The following is a 13,340-nucleotide window of genomic DNA, read 5'->3' on the forward strand; positions in this document are numbered from 1 at the left end:
GGAAATTGGCGAGTGATATAAATCAAGTTTCCTTCTTCCTTTAGAGAGGCAACTGTTAAACATTGACCAGCTCACCACTGGCCACCCTGGCCTTTGTCACCGTGAGTGGACCCAGGCCATTCTATCTATGGTGATTATCTCGGGGTAGCGGTGGGCATGGGGCCCACAGGCTTCCGCAGAGGGCAGGAAAGGAACCTGAGGCTGGTGAGGGAGGTGAGCCTATGGGGGAGGGAGGGAATGGGAAAAACTCCTTAAAAAGTCAGGAAGCTTTGAATCCATGAGACCGGGGAAGAGCGGGAAGAGATTGTGTCGCACAGCTGTGGAAATTAGCCCCTGGTCCTATAGAAGTTAGCAAGTAGCAGTCAGCACTTTGCACAGCAGACCCACACCCGAGGTCCAAGAAGTTGCTAAGTGGTTCTTGCCTTTTTGTCCCCTGCAGCTTTCACAGAGGAAGACAGGTGACCGGCCTCGGTGTAAATGTGTGTGCATGTGTGTATGTTCACTTGTGGAGGGCAGAGTGCAAGCTCAGGGGTCATCCGCAGGAATGAAGTCCACCATTTAAAAAAATATATATATGGCTAAAGGGCTGGCTTAGCGGTTAAGGCATTTGTCTGCAAAGACAAAGGATCCCGGTTCAACTCTCCAGGACCCACATAAGCCAAGTGCACAAGGGGCACACGCATCTGGAGTTCGTTTGCAGTGGCTGGCGGCCCTGGTATGCCCATTCTCTCTGTGTCCCTCCTCCTCTGTCAAATAAATACATAAGTAAAAATAAAATATTTTTAAAATATATTTTTTTATTTGAGTAAAAAAAGAGAGAAAATGGGCACACCAGGGCCTTCAGCACCTGTAAACAAACTCCAGATGCATGTGCCATCCTGTGAATCTGGCTTATGTGGATCCTGGGGAATCAGACCTGGATTCTTTGGCTTCGCAGGCAAAAGCTTTAACCGCTAAGCCACCACTCCAGCCCTAAAAACTACTTTTTAATTTATTTTTATTTTTTTTTTTATTTTTGGTTTTTCAAGGTAGGGTCTCACTCTGGTCCAGGCTGACCTGGAATTAACTCTGTAGTCTCAGGGTGGCCTTGAACTCATGGCAATCCTCCTACCTCTGCCTCCCGAGTGCTGGGATTAAAGGCGTGCGCCACCACGCCCGGCTTAATTTATTTTTTATTAACAATTTCCATAATTATAGACAATAACCCATGGTATATCTCTCCTCCCCTCCCCCTACTTTCCCCTTTGCAACTCCAAAACTATTTTTTTTTTTTTATTTTGAGAGGGAGAAAGAGGCACAGAGAGAGGAAGAGAGAGAGAATAGGCACACCATGACCTCCAGCTGTTGCAAACGAACTCCAGACGCATACATCTGCACCACCTTATACATCTGCCTTCCTTGGGTCCTGGGGACCTTTGGCTTTGCAGGCAAGTGCCTTAACCACTAAGCCATCTCTCTAGCCCATGATCCACCTTCTTTGAGACAGGGTCTCTCATTGGCCTGGTGATCACCAGTTAGGTTAGACTATCTGCATGTAGCTGGTCAGGGAGCCCCACGAGTCTGCCTGTCTGTGCCTCCCCAGAGCTGGGTTTACAAACGTATACCACCATGCCCAGAATTTCTTACATGCGTTCTGGGAATTGACCTTATGCTTGCAAATCAAGCACTTTACCAACTGAGCTATCTTCCCAGCACCCCTGCCCTGCTTTTTGAGACAAGATCTTGCTCTATATAGCCCAGGTTGGCCTCAAATTCTTGACAATCCTCTTGCCTTAGCTTCTTTGGTATTAGGATTACAGGCATTCCCCACCACACAGCTCAAGGTCATTTTATTTTATTATATTATGTTATATTTTATTTTTTTATTTTTTATTTTTGCCTTTTTCAGACAAGTTCTCCAAGAGGATATGACTTCCCAAGGTCATTCAGCCAGCTGGCAATGGAGCCTGGACCCACAGCCAGGCAGTCTGACTCCCAGGCGGGCCCTTAACCCCACACTCAACCTTGCAAAGCGAAGATGGTATCTCTCTAGTCAACCCTCCCTTTGAGGAGGACTGATGTGTAAGTCAGAGCTGGAGAGGACTGGAGAAATGACTTAATCTTAGATCCTGAACAGCTGATCAATCCGCCCCACCACCTCCTACCAGCGTCAACACCAGCACCACTGGTTCCCCCCAACCCCCACAGAGAGACCCTCTTTTTCTAAGGAGGGATGTTACGGCTGGTCTGTTTATCTTGTAGGTAGGGTCGGCCTGAATAATTCAGCGCCGTTACCGAGAGCCAATGTTATTGCTATGGCTTTGAAACACAAACAGAAAAGGAATCTATTAGTCACTAAGGAGTGGAATAGGCTTGTTGAGTTGAGTAATCGGCCTGCCGGCCTTGGTACCTGTAAACCATAAAGGATGATAAATGAAAGACCACAGCCAGATACTTGCACTCTTGTTGGTGGATGTGGCGGGGGGGGGGGGGGGGAGTTCAAAGATAGGGAAATCATGGACCTTGCTCTGGAAATCCTGCGTCCTGTCTCTGCAATGGAGGACTCCCGAGCTCAGCCAACTTCCCATCTCACAGATGAGAAAACTGAGGCCAGAAAGTAGAAATCGTTTACCCAAAGTCTTCCTGCAGGCTTAGGGACCGGACGGCGTCCTGATTAGAAGCCAGTTCTTGTGAGCGCTCAGGAATCTGCAGTGGCCTGGGTCCCACGGGGTTCTCCTCATCCTCCCCGGACCCGATGTCTTCCTGACCTCTGACATTCATTCCCCAGCAGATCCTCAGCCCCTCCCCCTCTACAGATAAAGCTGCCAAGGTTTCCAGAGAGGTCTGGGGACAGGGTGTGACTTCTGGAATGTCCAGAACTTGGGACGGGCTGGAGAGGGACCAGGACTTGTGTCTCATCTACCCTACCCCAGGCTGTCCATTTGCAGCTGTGTGGGTGGATCCAGACAATATCTGGGATCTGCCAAATGGGCAGAGACCCCAAAGATTTCTCCAAAACCCAATCTGAAAGGCCTGGTGCTTTTAGGCCTTTCCACGCTGGCTAGGAGAGAGCTATGTGCACTCAAGCTAGCAGTCCTTAGTGTTCCTCTTCTGTAAAAGGGGCATGGGAGGCTCTTTCATTCAGCAAGACTTTGCTGAGTGCACAGTCATCAAGGCTAACACTTCAGGGATTACCCTGTTCCCAGTACTGAAGCTGAGTCACTCTGCCCCCACATTCCTCTTTGCATCTCACTGCAAGCTTAAAGGTAACTTTTAAAATTCTTATTTAGAGCTGGAGAGATGGCTTAGCAGTTAAGCACTTGCCTGTGAAGCCCAAGGACCCCAGGTCGGTTCCCTAGGACCCACGTAAGCCAGATGCACAAAGTGGCCCATGCATCTAGAGTTCGTTTGCAGTGGTTGGAGGCCCTGGCGCAACCATTTTCTATCTATCTGCCTCTTTCTCTCTCCCTGTCTGACACTCCCAAATAAATAAATAAAAATGAACAAAAAATATTTTTAAAAGATGTTTTAAAAAATTCTTATTTGCCAGGTGTGGTGGCGCACGCCTTTAATCCCAGCACTCGGGAGGCAGAGGTAGGAGGATCACTGTGAGTTCAAGGCCACCCTGAGACTACAGAGTGAATTCCAGGTCAGCCTGGGCTAGAGACAGACCCTGTCATGAAAAACAAACAAACAAAAAATGTACTATTTATCTATTTATTAGAGTGAGAAAATGGGCACCCCAGGGCATCTAGCCACTGCAAACAAACTCCAGATGCATGTCCCATCTTGTGCAGCTGGCTTACCTGGGTACGGGAGAATCAAACCTGGGACCTTAGGTTTTGCAGGCAAGTGCCATAACTGCTAAGCCATCTCTGCAGCCCAAAGCTAACTTTTAGAGTTCTCATTGTAGTGAGAAGACAACTGAACAAGGCTCAGAAAGTTGTAACAATTGGTCCAAGCTCCCACAAAGGACTAAGAATCCATACCCGGGAGGCGATGGGCCACATTCTAAAGGTACTTTAGGCTGGAATTGGCCATCCCGTGAGCAGGAATCCTTTAATCCTGCTGTGAAAAGGGGGACCAGCCCATAGAGGAGGCTGAAGAATGATATTCTGGGGCCTGGCCACTGTGAGTCCATCATGATGTCTCTGGCAGAGCTGGCAGGCACAGGGGTAGCTGGGTGGGTGCCGCGAGGGAGCAGGCTTCTGAGAAGCAGAGCCGCGTGTGCAGACGACCTTGAGATGTTACAGTCCCTCTGCAGGTCAGGTGAGTAAGGCTCAGAGTCAAGTGCCCTGCTCACCCAGGACACCCGGGACCATGAGCCTGATCTGGGTCTCTCTTTTCTTTTTTTTTTTTTTTAATTTTTAAAAAGTTTTCTTTGTTCATTTTTATTTACTTATTTGAGTGTGACAGAGAAAGAGACAGAGAGAGAAAGAAGAGAGAGAGAGAGAATGGGCGCGCCAGGGTTTCCAGCCACTGCAAACGAACTCCAGACGCATGCGCCCCCTTGTGCATCTGGCTAACGTGGGTCCTGGGGAATCGAGCCTCGAACCGGGGTCCTTAGGCTTCACAGGCAAACGCGTAAGCGCTAAGCCATCTCTCCAGCCCTTGGGTCTCTCTTTTCACTGTCCCTGACTGCAGTCCACACTTGTTGCAGGACATCACACGAGTCGCCACACTTCCCTGAGTCTCAGTCTCTGTGAAGTGAGGAAACGCCTCCCTGCCCTTGGTAAGCAGAATCGGAAGATTTCCATGACGTTATGGATGGGGAAGCGCTTTGAAGCTCTGCCCATGGCGGAGGTTTGGCTATTATGGGATTTCAGGCAGATACTGAAAGTGCCACTGTGCCCGAACTTCCACCATGAATGCTGCTTTCCTGGGATCACATTTGATCTCTAATATGTCCCCTGGAGGAAGGGCCTACTGTGGGCAGGACAGCCCATCATCCTCAGACACATTGCCATGAGTTCACGTTCAAGTTCATTCAATCATGGCCAGGAAAGTACATGGACTGGGAGAGAGGAGCAGCCCTTTCTTGGCAAGGTCTAATGTGCAAAGCTCTCCTCATCTTCAGTATCTTCAGTGTGCGTGTGTTGTGCCTGGGTGTGTGTTCACATGTGTGTGGGCACATACTTCTGTGGAGGCCAGAGGTGAACTTTAGGGGTCTTCTTTGGTTGCTCCCCACCTAATCCTTTGAGACAGAGTCTCTCGCTGAACCTAGAGTCATCATCGATTCAGCTACACTAACTAATCAGTGAGACCCAGGATTATAGGTGCACCACCAAGCCTGGCATAGCCTCGCCTTTGTGTAGGCAGATACCCCACATCTCTTGGGCATGGAAGGGAATGATCATAACTACTTGGGGCCAACAGGTCTGGTGGCCCAGGTCTCGAAGGCAGAGAGGTGTGCTCTGCAGGCACATGGCTGTGGGATCAAGAGGGGCAGCAAACACTGCAGGAAGCCCAGGGGCTGAGGGACCGTGACCTCCTCCAGCACCGTTGACACTGAGTAGGAGACTGAGGAGTAGAGAAGCCACCCCCTTCCCATGAAGAGAATAAGCCTGAGGACCAAAGTTTGCTTCCACCCTATGTTTAAAGAGCTTGTTGGGCAGCTGGATAGAAGGGTCTCGCAGTAGGTTGTCGGGTTGGATGGCAGGGACCTGGCCACATGCACGAGACTGGGAGGTGTCCAGAAAGCGGACACCAGAGAGCTGGAAGTAGAGAGCAGTTCAAACTGTCGCCTGCTTCTGGGTCTGTTCTAGAAATTGGTTTCTGTCTACCCTCCTAGAAGGCCAGGGCAGAACTGCCTCTGGGAAGGGCTGTCAGGCCAATGTGGCTACAGGAGAGGCGTCTCTGGGCCAGCTGCCCCGTTAGCTGGGAAGAAAAGGAAGTGTTAGAGTGTGAGTCCCCCCAACAGCTGATCAAGTTCAGAGCCCGGGGTGGTGGCGCACGCCTTGAATCCCAGCACTCGGGAGGCAGAGGTAGGAGGATTGCCGTGAGTTCAAGGCCAGCCTGAGACTACATAGTGAATTCCAGGTCAGCCTGGGCTACAGTAAGACCTTACCTTGAAAAAAAGAAAAAAGAAAAAAAAAGAAAAGCAGAACAGACTACAAAAAGCCTATGTTGTGCTTCCCTATCCTGACCTTCTGCCAGTCCAGACTGAGTACCCCTTAGTTTGAATGCAGTGCCACTCCTTGCCCTGATCTGCCTGCTTCCTTCCTATATCCCCAAAGTCCTCTCTTTGTCTTGAGGTTTTTGGTTTTTTTTTTAATTATAAGATTATAGATTCACAGAATCTCTCTTACTACAAAACTGGAGAGCTGGACGTGATGGTGCACGCCTTTAATCCCAGCACTTGGGAGGCAGAGGTAGGTGGATCGCTGTGAGTTCAAGGCCGCTCTGAGACTACATAGTGAATTCCAGGTCAGCCTGGGCTAGAGCAATACCCTACCTCGAAACCGCCCCCCCAGCATAAAAAAAAAAATGGAGAGATTGCTCAGTGGTTACAGCACTTGCCTGCAAAGCCTAACAACCAGGGTTGGATTCCCCAGTACTCATGTAAAGCCAGATGCATAGGGGGCATATGCATCTGGAGTTTGTTTGCAGCAGCTAGATGCTCTGGCATGCCTATTCTCTCTCTCTCTCTCTCTCTCTCTCTCTCTCTCCTTGCAAATAAATTTAAATTATTTTTTATTGTTCTTTTTCCTTGGCTTTTCAAGGCAGAATCTCACTCTAGCCCAGGCTGACCTGGAATTCACTATGTAGTCTCAGGGTGGCCTCAAACTCGTGGCAATCCTCCTATCTCTGCGTCCCGAGTGCTGGTATTAAAGACGTGTGCCACCATGCCCAGCTTTTATTCTTCTTTGCAAGCAGAAAGAGAGAAAGAGAAAGAGAATGGGCACACCAGGGCCTCTAGCCACTGCAAACCAACCAGACACGTGAGCCACTTAATGCATCTGGCTTTACGTGGGTATTGGAGATTTGAACTTAGGCCATCAGGCTGGCAAGCAAGTGCCTTAACCACTAAGCCATCTCTCCAGCCCAAATAAAAATATTTTTAAAAAATTTGTAGGATGGACAAAATTTTTATGGAAAGCAAAGAAAGTAGCATGAAACTATTTTGCAAAAGGCCAGGCTTAGGGGTGCAGGCCTGTAATCTTAACTACTCAGGAGGCCGAGGCAGGAAGATGGAGAGATCAAGGCCTGCTTGGCTACAGCATGAGTTCATACTTAATGAGACTTTCTCAACATAAAAGTAAACAAGTGAGCCGGGCGTGGTGGCACACTCCTTTAATCCCAGCACTCGGGAGGCAGAGGTAGGAGGATCGCCATGAGTTCAAGGCCAGCCTGATACTACATAGTGAATTCCAGGTCAGCCTGATCTAGGGTGAAACCCTACCTGGAAAACCAAAAAAAAAAAAAAAAAAAAGGAAACAAGGGCTAGGAATGTAGCTGAGTGGTGGTCACCTAGCATGTGTGAGACTCTGGACTTGATCAAAAAGAAGGAAGACAGCTGGGTGTGGCGACACACGCCTTTAAACCCAGCCTTTGGGAGGCAGAGGTAGGAGGATCACTGTGAGTTCGAGGCCACCCCAGACTCCATAGTGAATTCCAGGTCAGCCTGGGATAGAGTGAGACCCTACCTCGATAAAACGAGAAAACAAAGGCTCCTCATTTTGAAATAATCACAGGAAGTTGTAAAGATCAAACAGACAGGAATGATCCCTCGCTCAATTTCCACCAATGGTTCAATCACACATGAGTGGAAAGCAACATGAAACTAGGGAAGGTGGCTTTGGAGGGACGTGTGCGTGTCACGCTGTGTCATTTCAGCACGTGTGTAAGGTCTGCTACCTCAGCACTCAAGGCCCAGATGTTTCCATCCCGTGAAGGGTTCACTCGCATTGCCCCCTGAGGACACCTGCTGTGCCCACTCACCATCCTGCCGCACTTCCTGCCTGCTTCCCCTCCATCCCCTCGAGGCCCCCACCATCCCTGGTGATTGCCCACCCCTCCTGGTTCTATCCATGCTGCCATATTCCTGCCGTCCCCATCACTTTCCATCTTGGTGGCTTGATTACTCAAGATGATGATATAAACGGAATCGTACAAATCAGGAGGCTTTTTTTTTTTTTTTGTCTTAAGGCAAGGTCTCACTATGTAGTGTAGGCTGGCCTGGAACTCTTGATCCTCCTGCCTAAGCCTTCCTGATAACAGTAACATGTCAATATGCCCAACTGAGGTTGACATTACTCCCCCTTCCCCCCCCCCACCAGCATAAGGCCCTTGAGATCTACCTAAGGGGTTGCATGTATCAATAATGTATTCCTTTTTACTGCTGAGTAGCATGCTATAATTCTTCCTGCATTTGTTTTATTTTATTTATTTGAGAGAGAGAGAATGGGCATGCCAGAGCTTCCAGCCACCTGCAAACAGACTCCAGATGCATGCGCCACTATGTGCATCTGGCTTACGTGAGTACTGGGGAATTAAACCTAGGTCTTTGGGCTTCACAGACAAGCGCCTTAACTGCTAAGCCATCTCTCCAGCCCTTCTTCCTGTATTTTAACCCTTTTCTTTTTTCAAGATCTTTTATTCTTTCCCTTTCCCCTGAGCTAGTTATTCCACCCTGATTCCCCCTCATCAAAACCACTCCCATCCACCTGCTAAGGCTCCAGGAACAAGGACCCAGCTGTCATTGGCTAGACTCTCAGAACGTCACTCCCTCATTCATCGGCTGCCCCCAACTCCTGCAAAGATGTCACTTTGGAAGTCCTCCCTGACTGTTCCCACATTTCAACAGAATTAATTTATACTGGGGCTGGAGAGATATTGGAGCGGTTAAAGGTTCTTGCTTGCAAAGTCTGACAGCCTGGGTTCGATTCCCAGTACCCCATGCAAAGCCAGACACACAAAGTGGTGCATGTGTCTGGAGTTTGTTTGCAGCTGCAGGAGGCCCTGGCTAGCCAATATTCATTCTCTCTCTCTCTTCTCTCAAGTAAGTGATTTTGGGGGGTACAGTGAACTTTATTTGATGGTAGTGACAGAAAAGTGCTCCCTAGCCCCCTCCTTTTCTCCCAGGGCTATCTGGGATGGAAACTGAGGAAGAGGATGCTCAGTATGTTGGGGCTGAGTTGGGCCAGGGACAGCAGCTGAGGCCTCTCTTCTTCTCATGTTGTTTCTGGGGTTCTTACTCCCTGGAGGCCATGTGGACCATGAGGACCACCAGCCTGTTGCTATAGCCAAATTCGTTGTCATACCAGGAACTGAGCTTGACAAAGTGGTCACTGAGGGCAATGCCAGGCCCAGCATCAAAGGTAGAAGAGTGGGTGTCACTGTTAAAGTCGTAGGAGACAACCTGGCCCTCCCTGTAGCCCATGATGCCCTTAAGGGGGCATCTTACATCTGCTTCACCACGTTCTTGATGTCATATTTGGCAGCTTTCTCCAATCCACCACACATACAATGGGGGTGGGCATACGGAAGGCCATGCCAGTGAGCTTCCCGTTCAGCTCTGGGACGACCTTGCCCACAGCCTTGGCAGTACCAGTAGATGCAGGAATGATGTTCTGGGCACAGTCATTATGCCAGAGTTAATCAGAGGGACCATCCACGGTCTTTTGGGTGGCAGTGATGGCATGGAGTGTGGTCATGGGTCCTTCCACACTGCTGAAGTTGCCATGGGTGACTCTGGCCGGTGGGGTGTGGGGGGGCTGAGCAGTTGGTGGTGCAGGAGGCGTTGCTGACAATCTTGAGTTATCATAGTTCTCGTGGTTCACGCCCATCACAAGCATGGGGGCGGGGGCATCAGCAGAAGGCCCTTCAAGTGGGCCCCGACCTTCTCCATAGTAGGGAAGACTCCACAACATACTTGGCACCAGCGTCACCCCATTTGATGTTGGTGGGGTCTCACTGCTGGAAGATGGAGATGGCCTTCCCACTGATGACAAGCTGCCCATTCTCAGCCTTGTCCATGCCGTGGGACATGTAGTTGAGGTCAATGAGGGACTCATTAATGGCAACAATATCCACTTTGCCAGAGTGGAAGGCAGCCCTGGTGAAGAGGCGCTCAATTCGGCCAAATCTGTTTACTCCCACCTTCACCATGGTGCGTAGGGATGCGGCTGGCATTGCGCAGCAAGCAAGGAAGGAAGGCACGAGGCGGGAGTGGCCGCTGCTGGAACAGGGACGAGCAGAGAGCCTTAAATAATTTTTTAAAAAATGCTGGGCGTGGCGGCGTATGCCTTTAATTCCAGCACACAGGAGGCAGAGGTAGGAGGATCGCCATGAATTCAAGGCCACCCTGAGACTACATAGTGAATTCCAGGTCAGCCTGAGATAGAGGGAAACCCTATCTCTCAAAAAAAAAAAAAAATATATATATATATATATATATATATAATTTTTATTTATATTTGAGAGGGGTGCTGGAGAGATGGCTTAGAGGTTAAGGCGCTTGCCTGCAAAGCCAGAGGATCCTGGTTCAATTCCTCAGGACCCTCACTTAAGCCAGATGCACAAGGGGGCGCATGCATCTGGAGCTCATTTACAGTGTCTGGATGCCCTGGTGTTCCCTCTCTGTCTGTCTGTCTGCCTGTTTCTCTTTCTCTCTCTCCTTCTCAAATAAATAAATAAATAAATAATAAAAATATATTAAAATATTTGAGAGAGAGAGAGAGAGCACAAGAAACAGGCAGATAGAGAGAATGGGCATGCAGGGCCTTCAGCCACTGCAAACGAACCCCAGATGCATTTACCACCCTGTGCATCTGGCTTACGTGAGGGTCCTGAGAAACTGAACCTGGGTCCTTTAGCTTTGCAGGCTAGTGCCTTAACCACTAGCCATCCCTCCAGCCCCATTTTTTTTTAAGTTTTATTTATTTGAAAGGAGAAAGAGAGAGAGACTGAGTGTGTCACAGCATCCTGCCACTGCAAACAAACTCCAGATGCATGCACCACTTTGGGCATCTGGCTTCACGTGAGTACTGGGGAACTGAACCTGGGTCATTAGGCTTTGCAGGCAAGCGCCTTAACTGCTGAGCCATCTCTCCAGCCCCTCAAATGTATGTATATTTTTTAAAAGAAGGCATTCATACTGCCGGTTCCTGCTATCATCCAGGCACTGCTCTGTTTTTGTCTGCCTTACCCATCCTTGCATCCATCACTGTTGAAACACCAGGTGGGAGAGGGAACCAAGGAAGAGGGAGACAGGAGCTTGTCACCCAGGACAGATCCTGACAGAAGGGGATGGAGCTCTGGCCATCTCTGGCCTGGGAAGAGGATGCCACTCCTGTTCCTCTTCTTCCACGTCCACTACCATGGGCGGTTCTGCCCTGGGTGAGTGAACTCTCACACTCTGATGTGGCTTGGCCAAGACCAGCGCCTGCCTTTTGAACACAGCGCAAAATCAAACAACACGTTGCTGTCATCGTTAGAAGTCTTAGGGTGGAAAAGCTGCCTCTTCACCACGGGCTCCATCCCAGCTACATTTTCCTATCCCTCACAGCATAAGCTCTCAGGAATTAGAATCCTAGGATCTCAGAATCACAGCGGGAGCTTTGACTGGTTAACCCCAGATTCCTACAATTACGGAATCGCGGGAAGCCGCAACAATGACATTGGAGTCTCCTGTTGTATTAAGAGCAGTGGTTCCAGTCACGGCAGGGAATCTTTGCCTATGGAATCCCAGAATCCCTAGCACATATGCACTAAAAAAAAAAAAAAAAAAAAAAAAAAAATGCCAAGTTGCCTGGAGGAGTCCACCTTCTGTGGCATGCATGAAGAGCCCTGTCCAGAGCTACCCACAAACACAACAGGGAAAGCTGTGGGCCGAGCTGGGGAGAGCCTAACATTCTCAGTGCTGGCCAGGAGGCTGGCAGGATAAACAGACTAAATCTGGTTTCAGCCCTGCTTCTCCACACATCCATATTCACTCGCAGGGGTCAGGGTCATCAGTGGCAAGGATGTGGGGTTTGCAGGGTCAGTCTCTCAACTCTCTCCTGAGATGAAGCGGTTTGGTTCTGAGCAGTGCCCTGCTCTCCGGACGGCTTGGGGACTTGATGGGATGCCGACGTGGACAGCAGGTGTCTGGGAACCAACCTACGGCTGAGAATTCCCAGTTCAGGCCCAGCAGGGACGGGCACATTGAGTTAAGCAGTTCTTAGTTACGCAGCTCCACCCTCCACACCCTCCCTGAGAATCAGTCTGGGCATTTATGCAGTTGCTGGGGCCTCGGTTTCTCATCGAGGGCCGAGAGAACCCCACTCTGGACCCCTGAGCTGCTCCTGGGTGAGACCTTTCCCCTGAGGCTCAAATAACCCTTCTAGAGCTTAATCCAGCAAGTTCCGTGAAGGTGGGGCTAAGCTGAATTCACTTTGTAATCTGCAGCACAGTCCGGAGGACTTGGGGCTGGAGAGATGGCTTAGCGGTTAAGGGGCTTGCCTGCAAAGCCTAAGGACCCAGGTTCCATTCCCCACTACCCATATAAGCCAGATGTACAAGGTGGCACATGCATCTGGTGTTCCTGGCGTGCCCATTCTACCTGCCTCTTCTCTCTCTCTCTCTCTCTCTCTCTCAAATATTTATAATATAAAAACCGAAGAGAAAGTAGTAGCCATCAGGACTGCCCATTTCAGCCACCTTCCCAAAGGGTTGGGTGTCTTCCAGGTTACACAAGAAGAAAATGAGCCAGGCCTGGTGGTGCATGCCTTTAATCCCAGCACTGGGGAGGCAGAGGTAGGTGGATCACTGTGAGTTCAAGGCCACCCTGAGACTACCAAAAAAAAAAAAAAGGAAGGAAGGAAGGAAAGGAAAGGAAAAAAGAAGAAAATGACCAGGAGGCATCTAGACCCCCAATTATTCCCTCTCCCTCAGCCTGTTTCTCTTTTCTTCCACTGGGTGGCACTTGATCTTCGCAGGCTGTGACTTATTTACTTACTGAGAGAGAGAGAGAGAGAGGGTTGAGGCTGGGGGCCTCTTTTTCAGGACATCAAAGTCCACCCAGCCTCTCTTGCCCTCGGTGGGAGGTCTGAGCGCCTGCCCTGTCAGCATGCGGGCAAAGTCAGGCACCCACCACAGGGGCAGGCATGCCTGGGGCAGAGGAGGGGGGAGATGGAGGTTGGTTTGGGATCAAGTTGCGTTGAATGGAAACAAACTTCAGCCCCAAACCAAACCCAAATAGAGATTCCAGGAGGAACTGGGAGTCCCAAGCAGTCCCAGGCTTAGGCTGGGACAGGGCACAATGAACTCAGGGTTCTAGTCCCCACCCCCACCCCCACCACCACCATGGGGCCTGCGGTTCTCATCCTATGAGAATCAGCTAGCCAATGGCCCTGCCTGGGAGACCTAGGCAGATGGAA

General features: G+C 49.9%; 1 pseudogene; it reads right to left on the reverse strand.

The window, feature by feature from the left end:
• Positions 1-9,172: 9,172 nt before the first annotated feature.
• Positions 9,173-10,089, reverse strand: LOC101595134 (annotated as a pseudogene).
• Positions 10,090-13,340: the final 3,251 nt, after the last annotated feature.

The sequence above is a fragment of the Jaculus jaculus genome, chromosome 3 (assembly GCF_020740685.1).
Source record: "Jaculus jaculus isolate mJacJac1 chromosome 3, mJacJac1.mat.Y.cur, whole genome shotgun sequence".
Taxonomy (NCBI): Eukaryota; Metazoa; Chordata; class Mammalia; order Rodentia; family Dipodidae; genus Jaculus; species Jaculus jaculus.